The sequence below is a fragment of the Symphalangus syndactylus genome, chromosome 20 (assembly GCF_028878055.3).
Source record: "Symphalangus syndactylus isolate Jambi chromosome 20, NHGRI_mSymSyn1-v2.1_pri, whole genome shotgun sequence".
Taxonomy (NCBI): Eukaryota; Metazoa; Chordata; class Mammalia; order Primates; family Hylobatidae; genus Symphalangus; species Symphalangus syndactylus.
Window position 1 is genome coordinate 2,762,973 of NC_072442.2, and position 17,855 is coordinate 2,780,827.

A 17,855-nucleotide genomic window follows, 5' to 3' on the forward strand; every position below is an offset into this window, starting at 1 on the left:
AGATATTATTTTTCCCAATATAGGCCTCTTAGCACTCAGAATGTCCAATTGCAGTTTCTACAGAAAGAGTGTTTCAGAAAGGCTCAATCAAAAGTAAGGTTCAACTCTGTTAGTTGAATGCACAGAACAGAAAGAAGTTTCATACAATGCTTCTGTGTAGTTTATATTTGAACATATTCTTTTTTCCACTATTACCCACTTAGCACTACGAATGTCCAGTTGCATTTTCTACAGACAGAGTGTTTCAAAACTGCTCAATCAAAAGTATGGTTTAACTCTGTTAGCTGAATGCTCAGATCAGAAAGAAGTTTCACAGAATGCTTCTGTGTAGTTTATATTTGAATATATTCCTTTTTCCACTACTACTCTCTTAGCGCTCCAAATGTCCAGTTGCATTTTTTACAGAAAGAGTGTTCAGATCTGCTCAATCAAAAGTATGATTTAACTCTGTTAGCTGAATGCTCAGATGAGAAAGAAGTTTCACCGAATGATTCTGTGTAGTTTATATTTGGAGACATTCCTTTTTCCACTATTACCCTCTTGGCGCTCCGAATCTCCACTTGCATTTTCTACAGAAAGAGTGTTTCAGAATGGCTCAATCAAAACTAAGGTTCAACTCTTTTAGTTGAACAAACAGAACAGAAAGAAGTTTCACACAATTCTTCTTTGTAGTTTTTATTTGTAGACATTCTTTTTCCCATATAGGCCTCTTAGCGCTCAGAATGTCCAATTGCAGTTTCTACAGAAAGAGTGTTTCAGAACGGCTCAATCAAAAGTAAGGTTCAACTCTGTTAGTTGAATGCACAGAACAGAAAGAAGTTTCATACAATGCTTCTGTGTAGTTTATATTTGAACATATTCTTTTTTCTACTATTACCCACTTAGCGCTACGAATGTCCAGTTGCATTTTCTACAGACAGAGTGTTTCAAAACTGCTCAATCAAAAGTATGGTTTAACTCTGTTAGCTGAATGCTCAGATCAGAAAGAAGTTTCACAGAATGCTTCTGTGTAGTTTATATTTGAATATATTCCTTTTTCCACTACTACGCTCTTAGCGCTCCAAATGTCCAGTTGCATTTTCAACAGAAAGAGTGTTCAGATCTGCTCAATCAAAAGTATGGTTTAACTCTGTTAGCTGAATGCACAGATCAGAAAGAAGTTTCACCGAATGATTCTGTGTAGTTTATATTTGAAGACATTCCTTTTTCCACTATTACCCTCTTAGCGCTCCGAATCTCCACCTGCATTTTCTACAAAAAGAGTGTTTCATAACTGCTCAATCAAAAATATGTTTTATCTCTGTTAACTGAATTTACAGATCAGAAATAAGTTTCACAGAATGCATCTGTGTAGTTTTTATTTGAAGATATTCTTTTTCCCAATGTAGGCCTCTTAGCGCTTAGCATGTCCAATTGCAGTTTCTACAGAAAGAGTGTTTCAGAACGGCTCAATCAAAAGTAAGGTTCAACTCTGTTAGTTGAATGCACAGAACAGAAAGTATTTTCAAAGAATGCTACTGTGTAGTTTATATTTGAATATATTCCTTTTTCCACTATTACCCTCTTAGCGCTCCGAATGTCCACTTGCATTTTCTACAGAAAGAGTGTTCAGAACTGCGCAATCAAAAGTATGGTTTAACTCTGTTAGCTTAATGAACATATAAGAAATAAGTTTCACACAATGCTTCTGTGTAGTTTTTATTTGAAGATATTATTTTTCCCAATAGAGGCCTCTTAGCGCTCAGAATGTCCAATTGCAGTTTCTACAGAAAGAGTGTTTCAGAAAGGCTCAATCAAAAGTAAGGTTCAACTCTGTTAGTTGAATGCACAGAACAGAAAGAAGTTTCATACAATGCTTCTGTGTAGTTTATATTTGAACATATTCTTTTTTCCACTATTACCCACTTAGCGCTACGAATGTCCAGTTGCATTTTCTACAGACAGAGTGTTTCAAAACTCCTCAGTCAAAAGTACGGTTTAACTCTGTTAGCTGAATGCTCAGATCAGAAAGAAGTTTCACAGAATGCTTCTGTGTAGTTTATATTTGAATATATTCCTTTTTCCACTACTACGCTCTTAGCGCTCCAAATGTCCAGTTGCATTTTCAACAGAAAGAGTGTTCAGATCTGCTCAATCAAAAGTATGGTTTAACTCTGTTAGCTGAATGCACAGATCAGAAAGAAGTTTCACCGAATGATTCTGTGTATTTTATATTTGAAGACATTCCTTTTTCCACTATTACCCTCTTAGCGCTCCGAATCTCCACTTGCATTTTCTACAAAAAGAGTGTTTCATAACTGCTCAATCAAAAATATGTTTTATCTCTGTTAACTGAGTTTACAGATCAGAAATAAGTTTCACAGAATGCATCTGTGTAGTTTTTATTTGAAGATATTATTTTTCCCAATGTAGGCCTCTTAGCGCTTAGCATGTCCAATTGCAGTTTCTTCAGAAAGAGTGTTTCAGAACGGCTCAATCAAAAGTAAGGTTCAACTCTGTTAGTTGAATGCACAGAACAGAAAGAATTTTCATAGAATGCTACTGTGTAGTTTATATTTAAATATATTCCTTTTTCCACTATTACCATCTTAGCGCTCCGAATGTCCACTTGCATTTTCTACAGAAAGAGTGTTCAGAACTGCGCAATCAAAAGTATGGTTTAACTCTGTTAGCTTAATGAACATATCAGAAATAAGTTTCACACAATGCTTCTGTTTAGTTTTTATTTGAAGATATTATTATTCCCAATATAGGTCTCTTAGCGCTCAGAATGTCCAATTGCAGTTTCTACAGAAAGAGCGTTTCAGAAAGGCTCAATCAAAAGTAAGGTTCAACTCTGTTAGTTGAATGCACAGAACAGAAAGAAGTTTCATACAATGCTTCTGTGTAGTTTATATTTGAACATATTCTTTTTTCCACTATTACCCACTTAGCGCTACGAATGTCCAGTTGCATTTTCTACAGACAGAGTGTTTCAAAACTGCTCAATCATAAGTATGGTTTAACTCCGTTAGCTGAATGCTCAGATCAGAAAGAAGTTTCACAGAATGCTTCTGTGTAGTTTATATTTGAATATATTCCTTTTTCCACTACTACTCTCTTAGCGCTCCAAATGTCCAGTTGCATTTTCTACAGAAAGAGTGTTCAGATCTGCTCAATCAAAAGTATGGTTTAACTCTGTTAGCTGAATGCACAGATCAGAAAGAAGTTTCACAGAATGATTCTGTGTAGTTTATATTTGGAGACATTCCTTTTTCCACTATTACCCTCTTAGCGCTCCGAATCTCCACTTGCATTTTCTACAGAAAGAGTGTTTCAGAACGGCTCAATCAAAACTAAGGTTCAACTCTTTTAGTTGAACAAACAGAACAGAAAGAAGTTTCACACAATTCTTCTTTGTAGTTATTATTTGTAGACATTCTTTTTCCCATATAGGCCTCTTAGCGCTCAGAATGTCCAATTGCAGTTTCTACAGAAAGAGTGTTTCAGAACGGCTCAATCAAAAGTAAGGTTCAACTCTGTTAGTTGAATGCACAGAACAGAAAGAAGTTTCATACAATGCTTCTGTGTAGTTTATATTTGAACATATTCTTTTTTCCACTCTTACCCACTTAGCGCTACGAATGTCCAGTTGCATTTTCTACAGACAGAGTGTTTCAAAACTGCTCAATCAAAAGTATGGTTTAACTCTGTTAGCTGAATGCTCAGATCAGAAAGAAGTTTCACAGAATGCTTCTGTGTAGTTTATATTTGAATATATTCCTTTTTCCACTACTACGCTCTTAGCGCTCCAAATGTCCAGTTGCATTTTCAACAGAAAGAGTGTTCAGATCTGCTCAATCAAAAGTATGGTTTAACTCTGTTAGCTGAATGCACAGATCAGAAAGAAGTTTCACCGAATGATTCTGTGTAGTTTATATTTGAAGACATTCCTTTTTCCACTATTACCCTCTTAGCGCTCCGAATCTCCACCTGCATTTTCTACAAAAAGAGTGTTTCATAACTGCTCAATCAAAAATATGTTTTATCTCTGTTAACTGAATTTACAGATCAGAAATAAGTTTCACAGAATGCATCTGTGTAGTTTTTATTTGAAGATATTCTTTTTCCCAATGTAGGCCTCTTAGCGCTTAGCATGTCCAATTGCAGTTTCTACAGAAAGAGTGTTTCAGAACGGCTCAATCAAAAGTAAGGTTCAACTCTGTTAGTTGAATGCACAGAACAGAAAGTATTTTCACAGAATGCTACTGTGTAGTTTATATTTGAATATATTCCTTTTTCCACTATTACCCTCTTAGCGCTCCGAATGTCCACTTGCATTTTCTACAGAAAGAGTGTTCAGAACTGCGCAATCAAAAGTATGGTTTAACTCTGTTAGCTTAATGAACATATCAGAAATAAGTTTCACACAATGCTTCTGTGTAGTTTTTATTTGAAGATATTATTTTTCCCAATAGAGGCCTCTTAGCGCTCAGAATGTCCAATTGCAGTTTCTACAGAAAGAGTGTTTCAGAAAGGCTCAATCAAAAGTAAGGTTCAACTCTGTTAGTTGAATGCACAGAACAGAAAGAAGTTTCATACAATGCTTCTGTGTAGTTTATATTTGAACATATTCTTTTTTCCACTATTACCCACTTAGCGCTACGAATGTCCAGTTGCATTTTCTACAGACAGAGTGTTTCAAAACTCCTCAATCAAAAGTACGGTTTAACTCTGTTAGCTGAATGCTCAGATCAGAAAGAAGTTTCACAGAATGCTTCTGTGTAGTTTATATTTGAATATATTCCTTTTTCCACTACTACGCTCTTAGCGCTCCAAATGTCCAGTTGCATTTTCAACAGAAAGAGTGTTCAGATCTGCTCAATCAAAAGTATGGTTTAACTCTGTTAGCTGAATGCACAGATCAGAAAGAAGTTTCACCGAATGATTCTGTGTATTTTATATTTGAAGACATTCCTTTTTCCACTATTACCCTCTTAGCGCTCCGAATCTCCACTTGCATTTTCTACAAAAAGAGTGTTTCATAACTGCTCAATCAAAAATATGTTTTATCTCTGTTAACTGAGTTTACAGATCAGAAATAAGTTTCACAGAATGCATCTGTGTAGTTTTTATTTGAAGATATTATTTTTCCCAATGTAGGCCTCTTAGCGCTTAGCATGTCCAATTGCAGTTTCTACAGAAAGAGTGTTTCAGAACGGCTCAATCAAAAGTAAGGTTCAACTCTGTTAGTTGAATGCACAGAACAGAAAGAATTTTCATAGAATGCTACTGTGTAGTTTATATTTGAATATATTCCTTTTTCCACTATTACCATCTTAGCGCTCCGAATGTCCACTTGCACTTTCTACAGAAAGAGTGTTCAGAACTGCGCAATCAAAAGTATGGTTTAACTCTGTTAGCTTAATGAACATATCAGAAATAAGTTTCACACAATGCTTCTGTGTAGTTTTTATTTGAAGATATTATTTTTCCCAATATAGGTCTCTTAGCGCTCAGAATGTCCAATTGCAGTTTCTACAGAAAGAGTGTTTCAGAAAGGCTCAATCAAAACTAAGGTTCAACTCTGTTAGTTGAATGCACAGAACAGAAAGAAGTTTCATACAATGCTTCTGTGTAGTTTATATTTGAACATATTCTTTTTTCCACTATTACCCACTTAGCGCTACGAATGTCCAGTTGCATTTTCTACAGACAGAGTGTTTCAAAACTGCTCAATCATAAGTATGGTTTAACTCCGTTAGCTGAATGCTCAGATCAGAAAGAAGTTTCACAGAATGCTTCTGTGTAGTTTATATTTGAATATATTCCTTTTTCCACTACTACTCTCTTAGCGCTCCAAATGTCCAGTTGCATTTTCTACAGAAAGAGTGTTCAGATCTGCTCAATCAAAAGTATGGTTTAACTCTGTTAGCTGAATGCACAGATCAGAAAGAAGTTTCACAGAATGATTCTGTGTAGTTTATATTTGGAGACATTCCTTTTTCCACTATTACCCTCTTAGCGCTCCGAATCTCCACTTGCATTTTCTACAGAAAGAGTGTTTCAGAACGGCTCAATCAAAACTAAGGTTCAACTCTTTTAGTTGAACAAACAGAACAGAAAGGAGTTTCACACAATTCTTCTGTGTAGTTTTTATTTGTAGACATTCTTTTTCCCAATATAGGCCTCTTAGCGCTCAGAATGTCCAATTGCAGTTTCTACAGAAAGAGTGTTTCAGAACGGCTCAATCAAAAGTAAGGTTCAACTCTGTTAGTTGAATGCACAGAACAGAAAGAAGTTTCATACAATGCTTCTGTGTAGTTTATATTTGAACATATTCTCTTTTCCACTATTACCCACTTAGCGCTACGAATGTCCAGTTGCATTTTCTACAGACAGAGTGTTTCAAAACTGCTCAATCAAAAGTATGGTTTAACTCTGTTAGCTGAATGCTCAGATCAGAAAGAAATTTCACAGAATGCTTCTGTGTAGTTTATGTTTGAATATATTCCTTTTTCCACTACTACGCTCTTAGCGCTCCAAATGTCCAGTTGCATTTTCTACAGAAAGAGTGTTCACATCTGCTCAATCAAAGGTATGGTTTAACTCTGTTAGCTGAATGCACAGATCAGAAAGAAGTTTCACCGAATGATTCTGTGTAGTTTATATTTGAAGACATTCCTTTTTCCACTATTACCCTCTTAGCGCTCCGAATCTCCACTTGCATTTTCTACAAAAAGAGTGTTTCATAACTGCTCAATCAAAAATATGTTTTATCTCTGTTAACTGAATTTACAGATCAGAAATAACTTTCACAGAATGCATCTGTGTAGTTTTTATTTGAAGATATTCTTTTTCCCAATGTAGGCCTCTTAGCGCTTAGCATGTCCAATTGCAGTTTCTACAGAAAGAGTGTTTCAGAACGGCTCAATCAAAAGTAAGGTTCAACTCTGTTAGTTGAATGCACAGAACAGAAAGAATTTTCACAGAATGCTACTGTGTAGTTTATATTTGAATATATTCCTTTTTCCACTATTACCCTCTTAGCGCTCCGAATGTCCACTTGCATTTTCTACAGAAAGAGTGTTCAGAACTGCGCAATCAAAAGTATGGTTTAACTCTGTTAGCTTAATGAACATATCAGAAATAAGTTTCACACAATGCTTCTGTGTAGTTTTTATTTGAAGATATTATTTTTCCCAATATAGGCCTCTTAGCGCTCAGAATGTCCAATTGCAGTTTCTACAGAAAGAGCGTTTCAGAAAGGCTCAATCAAAAGTAAGGTTCAACTCTGTTAGTTGAATGCACAGAACAGAAATAAGTTTCATACAATGCTTCTGTGTAGTTTATATTTGAACATATTCTTTTTTCCACTATTACCCACTTAGCGCTACGAATGTCCAGTTGCATTTTCTACAGACAGAGTGTTTCAAAACTGCTCAATCAAAAGTATGGTTTAACTCTGTTAGCTGAATGCTCAGATCAGAAAGAAGTTTCACAGAATGCTTCTGTGTAGTTTATATTTGAATATATTCCTTTTTCCACTACTACTCTCTTAGCGCTCCAAAAGTCCAGTTGCATTTTCTACAGAAAGAGTGTTCAGATCTGCTCAATCAAAAGTATGGTTTAACTCTGTTAGCTGAATGCACAGATCAGAAAGAAGTTTCACAGAATGATTCTGTGTAGTTTATATTTGGAGACATTCCTTTTTCCACTATTACCCTCTTAGCGCTCCGAATCTCCACTTGCATTTTCTACAGAAAGAGTGTTTCAGAACAGCTCAATCAAAACTAAGGTTCAACTCTTTTAGTTGAACAAACAGAACAGAAAGAAGTTTCACACAATTCTTCTGTGTAGTTTTTATTTGTAGACATTCTTTTTCCCAATATATGCCTCTTAGCGCTCAGAATGTCCAATTGCAGTTTCTACAGAAAGAGTGTTTCAGAACGGCTCAATCAAAAGTAAGGTTCAACTCTGTTAGTTGAATGCACAGAACAGAAAGAAGTTTCGTACAATGCTTCTGTGTAGTTTATATTTGAACATATACTTTTTTCCACTATTAACCACTTAGCGCTACGAAAGTCCAGTTGCATTTTCAACAGACAGAGTGTTTCAAAACTGCTCAATCAAAAGTATGGTTTAACTCTGTTAGCTGTATGCTCAGATCAGAAAGAAGTTTCACAGAATGCTTCTGTGTAGTTTATATTTGAATATATTCCTTTTTCCACTACTACGCTCCTAGCGCTCCAAATGTCCAGTTGCATTTTCAACAGAAAGAGTGTTCAGATCTGCTCAATCAAAAGTATGGTTTAACTCTGTTAGCTGAATGCACAGATCAGAAAGAAGTTTCACCAAATGATTCTGTGTAGTTTATATTTGAAGACATTCCTTTTTCCACTATTACCCTCTTAGCGCTCCGAATCTCCACCTGCATTTTCTACAAAAAGAGTGTTTCATAACTGCTCAATCAAAAATATGTTTTATCTCTGTTAACTGAATTTACAGATCAGAAATAAGTTTCACAGAATGCATCTGTGTAGTTTTTATTTGAAGATATTCTTTTTCCCAATGTAGGCCTCTTAGCGCTTAGCATGTCCAATTGCAGTTTCTACAGAAAGAGTGTTTCAGAACGGCTCAATCAAAAGTAAGGTTCAACTCTGTTAGTTGAATGCACAGAACAGAAAGTATTTTCACAGAATGCTACTGTGTAGTTTATATTTGAATATATTCCTTTTTCCACTATTACCCTCTTAGCGCTCCGAATGTCCACTTGCATTTTCTACAGAAAGAGTGTTCAGAACTGCGCAATCAAAAGTATGGTTTAACTCTGTTAGCTTAATGAACATATCAGAAATAAGTTTCACACAATGCTTCTGTGTAGTTTTTATTTGAAGATATTATTTTTCCCAATAGAGGCCTCTTAGCGCTCAGAATGTCCAATTGCAGTTTCTACAGAAAGAGTGTTTCAGAAAGGCTCAATCAAAAGTAAGGTTCAACTCTGTTAGTTGAATGCACAGAACAGAAAGAAGTTTCATACAATGCTTCTGTGTAGTTTATATTTGAACATATTCTTTTTTCCACTATTACCCACTTAGCGCTACGAATGTCCAGTTGCATTTTCTACAGACAGAGTGTTTCAAAACTCCTCAATCAAAAGTACGGTTTAACTCTGTTAGCTGAATGCTCAGATCAGAAAGAAGTTTCACAGAATGCTTCTGTGTAGTTTATATTTGAATATATTCCTTTTTCCACTACTACGCTCTTAGCGCTCCAAATGTCCAGTTGCATTTTCAACAGAAAGAGTGTTCAGATCTGCTCAATCAAAAGTATGGTTTAACTCTGTTAGCTGAATGCACAGATCAGAAAGAAGTTTCACCGAATGATTCTGTGTATTTTATATTTGAAGACATTCCTTTTTCCACTATTACCCTCTTAGCGCTCCGAATCTCCACTTGCATTTTCTACAAAAAGAGTGTTTCATAACTGCTCAATCAAAAATATGTTTTATCTCTGTTAACTGAGTTTACAGATCAGAAATAAGTTTCACAGAATGCATCTGTGTAGTTTTTATTTGAAGATATTATTTTTCCCAATGTAGGCCTCTTAGCGCTTAGCATGTCCAATTGCAGTTTCTACAGAAAGAGTGTTTCAGAACGGCTCAATCAAAAGTAAGGTTCAACTCTGTTAGTTGAATGCACAGAACAGAAAGAATTTTCATAGAATGCTACTGTGTAGTTTATATTTGAATATATTCCTTTTTCCACTATTACCATCTTAGCGCTCCGAATGTCCACTTGCATTTTCTACAGAAAGAGTGTTCAGAACTGCGCAATCAAAAGTATGGTTTAACTCTGTTAGCTTAATGAACATATCAGAAATAAGTTTCACACAATGCTTCTGTGTAGTTTTTATTTGAAGATATTATTTTTCCCAATATAGGTCTCTTAGCGCTCAGAATGTCCAATTGCAGTTTCTACAGAAAGAGTGTTTCAGAAAGGCTCAATCAAAACTAAGGTTCAACTCTGTTAGTTGAATGCACAGAACAGAAAGAAGTTTCATACAATGCTTCTGTGTAGTTTATATTTGAACATATTCTTTTTTCCACTATTACCCACTTAGCGCTACGAATGTCCAGTTGCATTTTCTACAGACAGAGTGTTTCAAAACTGCTCAATCATAAGTATGGTTTAACTCCGTTAGCTGAATGCTCAGATCAGAAAGAAGTTTCACAGAATGCTTCTGTGTAGTTTATATTTGAATATATTCCTTTTTCCACTACTACTCTCTTAGCGCTCCAAATGTCCAGTTGCATTTTCTACAGAAAGAGTGTTCAGATCTGCTCAATCAAAAGTATGGTTTAACTCTGTTAGCTGAATGCACAGATCAGAAAGAAGTTTCACAGAATGATTCTGTGTAGTTTATATTTGGAGACATTCCTTTTTCCACTATTACCCTCTTAGCGCTCCGAATCTCCACTTGCATTTTCTACAGAAAGAGTGTTTCAGAACGGCTCAATCAAAACTAAGGTTCAACTCTTTTAGTTGAACAAACAGAACAGAAAGGAGTTTCACACAATTCTTCTGTGTAGTTTTTATTTGTAGACATTCTTTTTCCCAATATAGGCCTCTTAGCGCTCAGAATGTCCAATTGCAGTTTCTACAGAAAGAGTGTTTCAGAACGGCTCAATCAAAAGTAAGGTTCAACTCTGTTAGTTGAATGCACAGAACAGAAAGAAGTTTCATACAATGCTTCTGTGTAGTTTATATTTGAACATATTCTCTTTTCCACTATTACCCACTTAGCGCTACGAATGTCCAGTTGCATTTTCTACAGACAGAGTGTTTCAAAACTGCTCAATCAAAAGTATGGTTTAACTCTGTTAGCTGAATGCTCAGATCAGAAAGAAATTTCACAGAATGCTTCTGTGTAGTTTATGTTTGAATATATTCCTTTTTCCACTACTACGCTCTTAGCGCTCCAAATGTCCAGTTGCATTTTCTACAGAAAGAGTGTTCACATCTGCTCAATCAAAGGTATGGTTTAACTCTGTTAGCTGAATGCACAGATCAGAAAGAAGTTTCACCGAATGATTCTGTGTAGTTTATATTTGAAGACATTCCTTTTTCCACTATTACCCTCTTAGCGCTCCGAATCTCCACTTGCATTTTCTACAAAAAGAGTGTTTCATAACTGCTCAATCAAAAATATGTTTTATCTCTGTTAACTGAATTTACAGATCAGAAATAACTTTCACAGAATGCATCTGTGTAGTTTTTATTTGAAGATATTCTTTTTCCCAATGTAGGCCTCTTAGCGCTTAGCATGTCCAATTGCAGTTTCTACAGAAAGAGTGTTTCAGAACGGCTCAATCAAAAGTAAGGTTCAACTCTGTTAGTTGAATGCACAGAACAGAAAGAATTTTCACAGAATGCTACTGTGTAGTTTATATTTGAATATATTCCTTTTTCCACTATTACCCTCTTAGCGCTCCGAATGTCCACTTGCATTTTCTACAGAAAGAGTGTTCAGAACTGTGCAATCAAAAGTATGGTTTAACTCTGTTAGCTTAATGAACATATCAGAAATAAGTTTCACACAATGCTTCTGTGTAGTTTTTATTTGAAGATATTATTTTTCCCAATATAGGCCTCTTAGCGCTCAGAATGTCCAATTGCAGTTTCTACAGAAAGAGCGTTTCAGAAAGGCTCAATCAAAAGTAAGGTTCAACTCTGTTAGTTGAATGCACAGAACAGAAATAAGTTTCATACAATGCTTCTGTGTAGTTTATATTTGAACATATTCTTTTTTCCACTATTACCCACTTAGCGCTACGAATGTCCAGTTGCATTTTCTACAGACAGAGTGTTTCAAAACTGCTCAATCAAAAGTATGGTTTAACTCTGTTAGCTGAATGCTCAGATCAGAAAGAAGTTTCACAGAATGCTTCTGTGTAGTTTATATTTGAATATATTCCTTTTTCCACTACTACTCTCTTAGCGCTCCAAAAGTCCAGTTGCATTTTCTACAGAAAGAGTGTTCAGATCTGCTCAATCAAAAGTATGGTTTAACTCTGTTAGCTGAATGCACAGATCAGAAAGAAGTTTCACAGAATGATTCTGTGTAGTTTATATTTGGAGACATTCCTTTTTCCACTATTACCCTCTTAGCGCTCCGAATCTCCACTTGCATTTTCTACAGAAAGAGTGTTTCAGAACAGCTCAATCAAAACTAAGGTTCAACTCTTTTAGTTGAACAAACAGAACAGAAAGAAGTTTCACACAATTCTTCTGTGTAGTTTTTATTTGTAGACATTCTTTTTCCCAATATATGCCTCTTAGCGCTCAGAATGTCCAATTGCAGTTTCTACAGAAAGAGTGTTTCAGAACGGCTCAATCAAAAGTAAGGTTCAACTCTGTTAGTTGAATGCACAGAACAGAAAGAAGTTTCGTACAATGCTTCTGTGTAGTTTATATTTGAACATATACTTTTTTCCACTATTACCCACTTAGCGCTACGAAAGTCCAGTTGCATTTTCAACAGACAGAGTGTTTCAAAACTGCTCAATCAAAAGTATGGTTTAACTCTGTTAGCTGTATGCTCAGATCAGAAAGAAGTTTCACAGAATGCTTCTGTGTAGTTTATATTTGAATATATTCCTTTTTCCACTACTACGCTCCTAGCGCTCCAAATGTCCAGTTGCATTTTCAACAGAAAGAGTGTTCAGATCTGCTCAATCAAAAGTATGGTTTAACTCTGTTAGCTGAATGCACAGATCAGAAAGAAGTTTCACCAAATGATTCTGTGTAGTTTATATTTGAAGACATTCCTTTTTCCACTATTACCCTCTTAGCGCTCCGAATCTCCACTTGCATTTTCTACAAAAAGAGTGTTTCATAACTGCTCAATCAAAAATATGTTTTATCTCTGTTAACTGAATTTACAGATCAGAAATAAGTTTCACAGAATGCATCTGTGTAGTTTTTATTTGAAGATATTCTTTTTCCCAATGTAGGCCTCTTAGCGCTTAGCATGTCCAATTGCAGTTTCTACAGAAAGAGTGTTTCAGAACGGCTCAATCAAAAGTAAGGTTCAACTCTGTTAGTTGAATGCACAGAACAGAAAGAATTTTCACAGAATTCTACTGTGTAGTTTATATTTGAATATATTCCTTTTTCCTCTATTACCCTCTTAGCGCTCCGAATGTCCACTTGCATTTTCTACAGAAAGAGTGTTCAGAACTGCGCAATCAAAAGTATGGTTTAACTCTGTTAGCTTAATGAACATATCAGAAATAAGTTTCACCCAATGCTTCTGTGTAGTTTTTATTTGAAGATATTTTTTTTCCCAATATAGGTCTCTTAGCGCTCAGAATGTCCAATTGCAGTTTCTACAGAAAGAGTGTTTCAGAAAGGCTCAATCAAAAGTAAGGTTCAACTCTGTTAGTTGAATGCACAGAACAGAAAGAAGTTTCATACAATGCTTCTGTGTAGTTTATATTTGAACATATTCTTTTTTCCACTATTACCCACTTAGCGCTACGAATGTCCAGTTGCATTTTCTACAGACAGAGTGTTTCAAAACTGCTCAATCATAAGTATGGTTTAACTCCGTTAGCTGAATGCTCAGATCAGAAAGAAGTTTCACAGAATGCTTCTGTGTAGTTTATATTTGAATATATTCCTTTTTCCACTACTACTCTCTTAGCGCTCCAAATGTCCAGTTGCATTTTCTACAGAAAGAGTGTTCAGATCTGCTCAATCAAAAGTATGGTTTAACTCTGTTAGCTGAATGCACAGATCAGAAAGAAGTTTCACAGAATGATTCTGTGTAGTTTATATTTGGAGACATTCCTTTTTCCACTATTACCCTCTTAGCGCTCCGAATCTCCACTTGCATTTTCTACAGAAAGAGTGTTTCAGAACGGCTCAATCAAAACTAAGGTTCAACTCTTTTAGTTGAACAAACAGAACAGAAAGAAGTTTCACACAATTCTTCTGTGTAGTTTTTATTTGTAGACATTCTTTTTCCCAATATAGGCCTCTTAGCGCTCAGAATGTCCAATTGCTGTTTCTACAGAAAGAGTGTTTCAGAACGGCTCAATCAAAAGTAAGGTTCAACTCTGTTAGTTGAATGCACAGAACAGAAAGAAGTTTCATACAATGCTTCTGTGTAGTTTATATTTGAACATATTCTCTTTTCCACTATTACCCACTTAGCGCTAGGAATGTCCAGTTGCATTTTCTACAGACAGAGTGTTTCAAAACTGCTCAATCAAAAGTATGGTTTAACTCTGTTAGCTGAATGCTCAGATCAGAAAGAAATTTCACAGAATGCTTCTGTGTAGTTTATGTTTGAATATATTCCTTTTTCCACTACTATGCTCTTAGCGCTCCAAATGTCCAGTTGCATTTTCTACAGAAAGAGTGTTCACATCTGCTCAATCAAAGGTATGGTTTAACTCTGTTAGCTGAATGCACAGATCAGAAAGAAGTTTCACCGAATGATTCTGTGTAGTTTATATTTGAAGACATTCCTTTTTCCACTATTACCCTCTTAGCGCTCCGAATCTCCACTTGCATTTTCTACAAAAAGAGTGTTTCATAACTGCTCAATCAAAAATATGTTTTATCTCTGTTAACTGAATTTACAGATCAGAAATAAGTTTCACAGAATGCATCTGTGTAGTTTTTATTTGAAGATATTCTTTTTCCCAATGTAGGCCTCTTAGCGCTTAGCATGTCCAATTGCAGTTTCTACAGAAAGAGTGTTTCAGAACTGCTCAATCAAAAGTAAGGTTCAACTCTGTTAGTTGAATGCACAGAACAGAAAGAATTTTCACAGAATTCTACTGTGTAGTTTATATTTGAATATATTCCTTTTTCCACTATTACCCTCTTAGCGCTCCGAATGTCCGCTTGCATTTTCTACAGAAAGAGTGTTCAGAACTGCGCAATCAAAAGTATGGTTTAACTCTCTTAGCTTAATGAACATATCAGAAATAAGTTTCACACAATGCTTCTGTGTAGTTTTTATTTGAAGATATTATTTTTCCCAATATAGGCCTCTTAGCGCTCAGAATGTCCAATTGCAGTTTCTACAGAAAGAGCGTTTCAGAAAGGCTCAATCAAAAGTAAGGTTCAACTCTGTTAGTTGAATGCACCGAACAGAAATAAGTTTCATACAATGCTTCTGTGTAGTTTATATTTGAACATATTCTTTTTTCCACTATTACCCACTTAGCGCTACGAATGTCCAGTTGCATTTTCTACAGACAGAGTGTTTCAAAACTGCTCAATCAAAAGTATGGTTTAACTCTGTTAGCTGAATGCTCAGATCAGAAAGAAGTTTCACAGAATGCTTCTGTGTAGTTTATATTTGAATATATTACTTTTTTCACTACTACTCTCTTAGCGCTCCAAATGTCCAGTTGCATTTTCTACAGAAAGAGTGTTCAGATCTGCTCAATCAAAAGTATGGTTTAACTCTGTTAGCTGAATGCACAGATCAGAAAGAAGTTTCACAGAATGATTCTGTGTAGTTTCTATTTGGAGACATTCCTTTTTCCACTATTACCCTCTTAGCGCTCCGAATCTCCACTTGCATTTTCTACAGAAAGAGTGTTTCAGAACGGCTCAGTCAAAACTAAGGTTCAACACTTTTAGTTGAACAAACAGAACAGAAAGTAGTTTCACACAATTCTTCTGTATAGTTTTTATTTGTAGACATTCTTTTTCCCAATATAGGCCTCTTAGCGCTCAGAATGTCCAATTGCAGTTTCTACAGAAAGAGTGTTTCAGAACGGCTCAATCAACAGTAAGGTTCAACTCTGTTAGTTGAATGCACAGAACAGAAAGAAGTTTCATACAATGCTTCTGTGTAGTTTATATTTGAACATATTCTTTTTTCCACTATTACCCACTTAGCGCTACGAATGTCCAGTTGCATTTTCTACAGACAGAGTGTTTCAAAACTGCTCAATCAAAAGTATGGTTTAACTCTGTTAGCTGAATGCTCAGATCAGAAAGAAGTTTCACAGAATGCTTCTGTGTAGTTTATATTTGAATATATTCCTTTTTCCACTACTACGCTCTTAGCGCTCCAAATGTCCAGTTGCATTTTCAACAGAAAGAGTGTTCAGATCTGCTCAATCAAAAGTATGGTTTAACTCTGTTAGCTGAATGCACAGATCAGAAAGAAGTTTCACCGAATGATTCTGTGTAGTTTATATTTGAAGACATTCCTTTTTCCACTATTACCCTCTTAGCGCTCCGAATCTCCACTTGCATTTTCTACAAAAAGAGTGTTTCATAACTGCTCAATCAAAAATATGTTTTGTCTCTGTTAACTGAATTTACAGATCAGAAATAAGTTTCACAGAATGCATCTGTGTAGTTTTTATTTGAAGATATTCTTTTTCCCAATATAGGCCTCTTAGCGCTTAGCATGTCCAATTGCAGTTTCTACAGAAAGAGTGTTTCAGAACGGCTCAATCAAAAGTAAGGTTCAACTCTGTTAGTTTAATGCACAGAACAGAAAGAATTTTCACAGAATGCTACTGTGTAGTTTATATTTGAATATATTCCTTTTTCCACTATTACCCTCTTAGCGCTCCGAATGTCCATTTGCATTTTCTACAGAAAGAGTGTTCAGCACTGCGCAATCAAAAGTATGGTTTAACTCTGTTAGCTTAATGAACATATCAGAAATAAGTTTCACACAATGCTTCTGTGTAGTTTTTATTTGAAGATATTATTTTTCCCAATAGAGGCCTCTTAGCGCTCAGAATGTCCAATTGCAGTTTCTACAGAAAGAGTGTTTCAGAACGGCTCAATCAAATGTAAGTTTCAACTCTGTTAGTTGAATGCACAGAACAGAAAGAAGTTTCATACAATGCTTCTGTGTAGTTTATATTTGAACATATTCTTTTTTCCACTATTACCGACTTAGCGCTACGAATGTCCTGTTGCATTTTCTACAGACAGAGTGTTTCAAAACTGCTCAATCAAAAGTATGGTTTAACTCTGTTAGCTGAATGCTCAGATCAGAAAGGAGTTTCACAGAATGCTTCTGTGTAGTTTATATTTGAATATATTCCTTTTTCCACTACTACTCTCTTAGCGCTCCAAATGTCCAGTTGCATTTTCTACAGAAAGAGTGTTCAGATCTGCTCAATCAAAAGTATGGTTTAAATCTGTTAGCTGAATGCACAGATCAGAAAGAAGTTTCACAGAATGATTCTGTGTAGTTTATATTTGGAGACATTCCTTTTTCCACTATTACCCTCTTAGCGCTCCGAATCTCCACTTGCATTTTCTACAGAAAGAGTGTTTCAGAACGGCTCAATCAAAACTAAGGTTCAAATCTTTTAGTTGAACAAACAGAACAGAAAGAAGTTTCACACAATTCTTCTGTGTAGTTTTTATTTGTAGACATTCTTTCTCCCAATATAGGCCTCTTAGCGCTCAGAATGTCCAATTGCAGTTTCTACAGAAAGAGTGTTTCAGAACGGCTCAATCAAAAGTAAGGTTCAACTCTGTTAGTTGAATGCACAGAACAGAAAGAAGTTTCATACAATGCTTCTGTGTAGTTTATATTTGGACATATTCTCTTTTCCACTATTACCCACTTAGCGCTAGGAATGTCCAGTTGCATTTTCTACAGACAGAGTGTTTCAAAACTGCTCAATCAAAAGTATGGTTTAACTCTGTTAGCTGAATGCTCAGATCAGAAAGAAGTTTCACAGAATGCTTCTGTGTAGTTTATATTTGAATATATTCCTTTTTCCACTACTACGCTCTTACTGCTCCAAATGTCCAGCTGCATTTTCAACAGAAAGAGTGTTCAGATCTGCTCAATCAAAACTATGGTTTAGC